The following is a 7,059-nucleotide window of genomic DNA, read 5'->3' as shown; positions in this document are numbered from 1 at the left end:
CTGGGATTCAGGACAAAGCCGAGTCACAGGGATTTCAGCAGGTCTGGGGATGCTCCTGCTCATCCCCCGGGGTTGGGGGCCCTGGGGGATTTGTCCCCCCACTCAGGGGGGTCACTGTGACCCCCACAATCCCCCCACCATTCCCGCTCCATCAGACCTGACTCACCTACCCAGAGTGCTCCCGTTTCCTCCAGGAAGGCACAGACTCCATTCCCACCTCGCTCCAGGTGGCCACGAGCCCTGGAGCCCCGTGTGGCTCTGGGTCACTGTCCCTCGCCGTGCCTCGGAGCTGGGGGGCCCTTCCCGGCCCAGGGACTCTCATCCCACTGCGGCTTTGCCAGACAGAGGGAGGAGCGTGGTTGGAGTTGGGTGTCCCCAGGGCCCAGGCTCTGTCCCCAGGGAGAGCAGGGGCACAGTGAGGAGCGGGCACCGTGTGCTGTCCGGGCACCCACGGGCCCTGGGCAGGAATTTGCCTCCCAGCCAGCAAAGCAGCACATGGGCTTTAATCACAGTCTAATCACCCCAGACCCAGCACAGCCATTAAATTTCAATGCTTGGTTGGTTTGCTGGGGGGGCTGGGCCCATTGTGGCCAGCAGGGCTGGCATGGGACACTGGAAGGGAATTGGCATCGGCCATTCCCACTCCAACGTCCTCTTTTCTCTCACAGACACACAACAGGATTAGAGCCACGACCCCAGACAAGGGGCCTTTCTTCCCTTGATGAGCTCCTGCTGCCCGGGACAAAATAGCTGGAGTTGGGATTCATGGCTGAGTCCTGACTGACCAACTGAGTCCCAACTCACCGAGTCCCAATTCACCACCTGGGTCCTGATTCACCAACCAAGTCCTGATTCACCAACCAAGTCCTAATTGACCAATCAAGTCCTAATTCACCAGCCAAGTCTTGATTCATCAGCTGAGAGTCAGGATTCACTATCCAAGAGTCCCAATTACTGAATGAGGGTCCAGATTCTCTGACCAACAGTCTTGATCCACCAGTTGAGTCCTGATTCAGTGGCCAAGAGTCCCCATTCCCCAGCCCGTCCCAATTCCCCAGCCAGGTCCAGGCCAGGGGTGGGCAGGAGGGCAGGAGGGGTGGGAGCAGCAGCTCCACGGTCCCTGTTGGCCTCTGCCCTGGCTGCAGACACTGTTCCTCTGGGATCCCAGGTCTGTCCGTCCCTCCCTGAGCTGCTTGGAGCTGGCAGTGCCATGTCTGCCCCTTGTGCCCTTTGAGACACCCCTGACACCATTCCCTTTGGTCCCACACCCTTTCCCTTTGAGGAATAATTGGAAGACAGGGCTGGCTGTCTCCTTTCCCCTTGGCTGGGGCTCCTGTCCACCCTCCTCCCCATGGCATGGTCCTGCTCCCTCCACCTGCAGCCCCCAGGGAAAGGAGGGTCAGGCTTGAGGGACCTTTCCCAAACCCCTTTGGACCATCCCTGGGGGCTGCTCTGCCACCCTCCAGCACAGGAGTGTTATATGGGGAGCTCTGGGATGTTCCCAGTGACCCAAAGGCAGATCTGGGAGGAGACATGTCCTGTAGGTCACTGTGGGAGCATCTCTGGCGCCATCCAGGTGTTCCCACCACCCCTGAGCTGCCTCCTGGCTGGGGGGAGCCTGTGACTGGTCCTGGTGTAGCCAGAAAGCACCAGGAGTCAGTATTTAGTGATGGGAAATACCAGTCACTCCATTACCCTCGGCCTGGCTGGAACAGGGAGAGATTCCAGTAATAAACTGAGTCCGTGTTGGATTTAAAGGCAGGAGAAAAGCAAAATTCCTTTAACTTCATAAACTGTAACATGCCCAGTGTGGAAATGATGAGCTGGGCATGCACTGGGATGGCAGCCCCCTGTGGCACTGGGAGCACAGGGAGCGGGTAACTGGTCCTACTGGGAGAGGGGCACTGGCCATGGTGGCAACCACTCCCCAGGGAATGGTTTGGAATTAAAGGCAGGAGGAAAACTGGCTGAGCCTGAGCATGGAGTGACCAAGTTCATGCCCCTCACGGAGGGATGTGGAAGAAACGGGAAAAATAAAGAGAAGGGATGGCGAGACACTTGGAGAAGTGGGGAGGGGGATCCCGGGGGAGGCAGGTTTGGAAGTGAAGGGAGCTGAGGAAGCTGGCAGGGCTTCAGAGGAACCCTGCAAAGGGCACACACAGCCCAGCCCGGGGGGAAACACTGCAGGGACCAGCTTGGCCACTGCACGAGCCTCTCACTGACCTCGGGCTCAGGAAAAAAGGCTTGTGGGAAGTGGGAACTGGGTCAGATTACTCAGGACAGTTACAAGGGGAGCACAGGCATGTGGGGAGACATCAGAAGGGCCAAATTGAGATGGAAATGGGCAGGGATCGTTAAGAGGAAGAAGAAAAGGCTCCATCAGCAGGAGGAGAGTGTTGGTCGGGACCCAGGGAAGGGGGAAGGTGGCTGCCAAAGGAGGCTGGGAATCCAAGGGGTTCACTGGTTTGTTTTCAAATCAGGGTTGTTTTTAAAAAAACCCAGTCTTTAAAGATGCCAAGTGCAAGCAGATGCCCACCCCAATGAATAAGGTGCTGTGCTGGCCCCGGGACAGTGGTCACTGCTGTGATGGCAACACTGAACAGGCCACTCAGAGCTCCCTGAACTTCATCCTCTGAACCCGGGAAACCAGACAAAGCCACCTGAGCCCTGTTAGGCAGAAATCAGGCAAAGTCACCTCAGATGTGTTTGGCAGCAGAGGGAGGGATAAGGGTTTGCAAGGGCAGGTCCACTTTGGGGTGTGCCATGTAAGGAGAGGTGGAACCCAAGGGAGAAGGTTCAGGAGACACCGGAGAAAGATGAGAGATCCAGGAAAGAGCAGTGGGAAGTGTGGAGATCTGGAGACCAGGGGAGACATGGGAAGAGTCTGAAACACTCTGCAATCCCTGCCAGGAGGGGGGAGCCAGGGTGGGTCGGGCTCTGCTCCAGGGAGCAGGGACAGGGCACAGGGACAGGAGCAGGGGGAACAGGGAGAGGAGCAGAGGGAACAGGAGCAGAGGGAACAGGGACAGGGAACAGGGACAGGAGCAGGGGGAACAGGGACAGGGCACAGGGACAGGAGCAGAGGGAACAGGGACAGGGAACAGGGAGAGGAGCAGAGGGAACAAGGACAGGGCACAGGGACAGGGGCAGAGGGAGCAGGGACAGGAGCAGAGGGAGTAGGGACAGGGCACAGGGACAGGGGCAGAGGGAGCAGGGATAGGGAACAGGGACAGGAGAAGAGGGAACAGGGACAGGGAGCAGGGACAGGAGCAGAGGGAGTAGGGACAGGGCACAGGGACAGGGGCAGAGGGAGCAGGGACAGGGAACAGGGACAGGAGCAGAGGGAACAAGGACAGGGCACAGGGACAGGGGCAGAGGGACCAGCCTCAGGCTGGGCCAGTGCAGGGGCAGGGGGGACATCAGGAAAATTTCCTTATGGAAGTGGTTACCCAGCAGTGGCACAGCTGCCCAGGACGGGGGTGGAGACCTCATGCCTGGAGGGATTTAAAAGCCCTGTGGATGTGGCTGTCTGTTCCTGGAAGTGTCCAAGGCCAGGTTGGACAGGGCTTGGAGCAACCTGGGACAGTGGGAGGTGTCCCTGCCCATGGCAAGGGGTGGCACTGGATGGTCTCGAAGATCCCTTCCCACCCAACCCACTCCTGCCCTCTGATTTAACCCATGGATACAATTTAAAGGACTCCAGGGCCATCCTGCAGGAGCTCTCTGGAGTCTCAGTCACCTTTTCTGGGAGCTCCAAAAACACAGTGTGAAAATGCAGCTCTTGTTGAGAGCTGAGAACTTCACATGGAGGGAAGAGACAGCAGATGGGCCAGTCTGGGGGGTGGGGGACACAGAGCAGCAGAGAGACAACACTGGTGCCATGGCAGACTGGCAGGGAGGGGAGGGAGCCCCAGGCTCGGGGGGTTGTGCAGACACTGGAAAAGAGGAGGAGAGATCCATTTGTAGGCTGAGCTCTGCCTGGTGATCCAGGCTGGGAATGCAGATGTGGGGTGGGCAAAGGATCTCTGCAGTGGTCGGTGTTGTCCTCAGGACGTGGAATCAGCGGGAATAGGAGAGGGCAGGAAAAGACAAGCTGTGGGAGAGAGCCCTGAGATGGAAGTGCTGCAGCAGGAATGGTCAGGGGGCCAGAGGAACAGCAGGATGGGGAGAGTGAGGAGAAGGAAGAGGGGCCAAAGAGGGTGAGGAGTGTGAGGGAGGAGCAGACTGGCCCAGAGGATCCCTGGCTTTAGGGAGCCAGACTCCTGGAGCTGGGACAGGACAGCGCTTCCCTTGCCTGCTCTGATCCCACTTTGCTCCCAGCCATCCCCAGGGCCTCGGTGCTTCCCTGCTGAGCTGACTTTGCTGCCAGAGCCCTGCTGGTTTCAGCACATTTCCCAGGGATTCTTCAGTCTCTGCTGGAAAAGGCCTTGGGATCCCTTGTGGAGAGCCAGTGGTATTTTGCTTTGAAATGGTGAGGTGAATTTTAAAGGTGAGCTGAGGGTTGAATCAGGACTGGTTTGTTCCTCTCCCTGCATTTGGAAAGCAGGAGATTATTCCCCACAGCCATGAACAGCCCTGGATAAACCCAGTGAGGGAGGCCTGGGTGGGACAAGGAGTGGAACAGTGGGGGGCTGGAGGGACCTGCCAGGGGGTTTGTGGGGCTGCCACTGGGGGTTCCTCGGGCAGGATGGACCAACATCTGCCAACAGAGGCTGGAGCTGAGTGGATCTTTCTGAGCCACCTCTCCGGGCCCCTCGTGCTCAGTGATCCTGCTTTTCCTCCACAAGAAATGTCAGCACTGCATTCCCACCCTCTGCCAGACTCTGCAGAGCAGGTTTGTGAGCTCTGTCCCTGCTCTGGGGGCTCACTCTGGCAATTCTTATTAATTTTCTCCTGCGTTTTCCTGCTTGCTCCATTCACTGGGGATGTGTTTGTTTATGTGAATACAAACAGGCAAAAGTATTCCAAATGGGAAAGAATAAACATCGTTGCCCTTCCTGTCAATTTTCTCTATTTTTCTTGTATTTTTCTGCCCCCATCTCCCATGAAATCTTCCAGGACAAGGGATAGCTTGAGGTGAGGATACCCCCAGGCTGCAGATCTGGCTTCAGGCAGCAGTGGAGGAGAAGGTGAAGGAGGGAGATGCTCTGATGCTGTTCCTGTTCCGTGTTTTTGTTGGAGTCCTTTAAAGGCAGCTCAGCCATTTTACCTCAGGATCCCAATCCATCCATCCTTCCCCATCCCCTCTCTGCTGCCTTGTCCCTGCAGCCCAGCCCAAACCATTCCATGCTCTCCAGCCTCAGGGGATCCCAGCCCAGAGGGGTTGGGAATACCTGGGGGCTGTGGATTCACTGTCAGGGCTTTTCCCAGCCCTGCCAGGATAAAGGACACAGGAACATCCAAAGGAGAGCAGTTTTCCCTGGGTTTTCTAAAGACAAGGGGGTGGTCAGGGCAGAGGGGTGAGGCTGGATGGGGCTCCCTGTCCCCACTCCTGTCACTGCCTCGCACAGCCTCTCTCACTCTGGCTCTCGCATTTCTTCAGAGCAATCTGGCCCCTGGCTCGGCTCATCCATTATCCCTCCAGCTGCTCCTGCCGTGTCAGGGCCGGGCATTGAGGAGGTGCAATTCGGCCCGAGGCTTTTCTTCCCAGCCCATTGACTCGGCCCCGCATCTGCGGCTGCTCCCCCTCGCTGGCCCCAGCACTGATGCTCCTTTCTGACTCCAGAGCATCCCCAAAGCTCTTGGCTTTGTATCAGCAAAGGCCGAGGCGTCCAGGGGGGAGAAACCCTCCTTTTGCTGGGGTGGAATTGGATTTGTGCACCAAAACTCCCGGGGATGGGAATATCCTGGATAGCTCAGCAATAAATAACAATCAAAGAGTTAAATCCAGGTGCCTTCTCCCTAAAAATCATTTTCCATACACTTACCTGGAGGTTTTACCCTGCCACGCTTTGGGGTCACCTCAAACACTGCAGGATTCAATGGTTTTGTTTGTCCTGCTGGTTTTTTTCTACTTTTGGGCATGAATTGCTTTTTACCCCCCGGCCTGACACAGGAGCGTCCCTGTGGATACCTCTGGATCCCCTCGGGCTGCCCTGGGCAAAGCTCCGCGGTAAATACGGGAGATAACCCGGGGCAGACGGAGGGGAAGGGGCGGCAGCTTCAACAGCACGATCCTCGCTCGGGAACAAGCCTGGGATGTGGGGAGGAATATCTGAGGAAGGACAAGAGCTGTTTGAGAGATGCCGCCGTACTTTGCATGCGGGTCTGGTCCCCTTCCCACCGGGAGAGAAAAAGGGAGGATTTAACATGTCATTTCCAGGCATTGAGGGCTCTGCGGCTGCTGCAGGAGCCGGGAGGGAACCTCGGGGAGGGGAACGTGGCGGGGCACACAAAAGGGGGCGGCTCTGCCTGAATCGCGATAGAGCCCTGGTGGGGCAGCTCCGGGGGCACCTCCGGGGGCACCTCCGGGGGCACCTCCGGGCTCCAGGGGCCCCTTTGCCGTCAGGATGCGGCTCCACAGCCCAGCGCTGTGATCCAGAAGCCCGGAAGGAGCCGGGCCCTCTCAAAGGAGAATTGGGAATTGAGGCTCTGGCTGCGAGAACTGAGCCGGTTCCTGCACTCGCTGGGATCAGCCCGGGGTTCCCAGAGCCCTGAAAGGGGGGGGGAAACAAAAGCCAAGCGATTTGGACTTTTATAAAGACGCTTTGAGCTGCAGCTTTTTCAGGATTGAAGGTATCAAAGGGAAAGGGGAGGGGAAGTCCCTTTCAGAGCCCAGTCACCGGTTCGGGCACAGGAAGGGACACAAAACGTCCCTGCGGCAGCTGCGGGACCTCCGGGGCTGGGAACGCTCATCCAAACGCTCCCAGGAAAGCAGGGAGGGCGGGACGATACATTTGAAAGGTAACACACACACAAACACAGGGAATAAAGAGAAAAGCAGCTGCAGTGGCTCGGCCAAACCTTCACACAGCCCCTCTCTCCGACAACAACCATCCTAAGGGGAAGGTGCGGGAAAAGCGAGGCTGAGCCAAACACTTCTTGTGTTCCCGCAGCTCT

The sequence above is a fragment of the Pithys albifrons genome, chromosome 7, assembly GCF_047495875.1.
Source record: "Pithys albifrons albifrons isolate INPA30051 chromosome 7, PitAlb_v1, whole genome shotgun sequence".
NCBI classification, from domain to species: Eukaryota; Metazoa; Chordata; class Aves; order Passeriformes; family Thamnophilidae; genus Pithys; species Pithys albifrons.
This window is presented reverse-complemented; position numbering follows the sequence as displayed.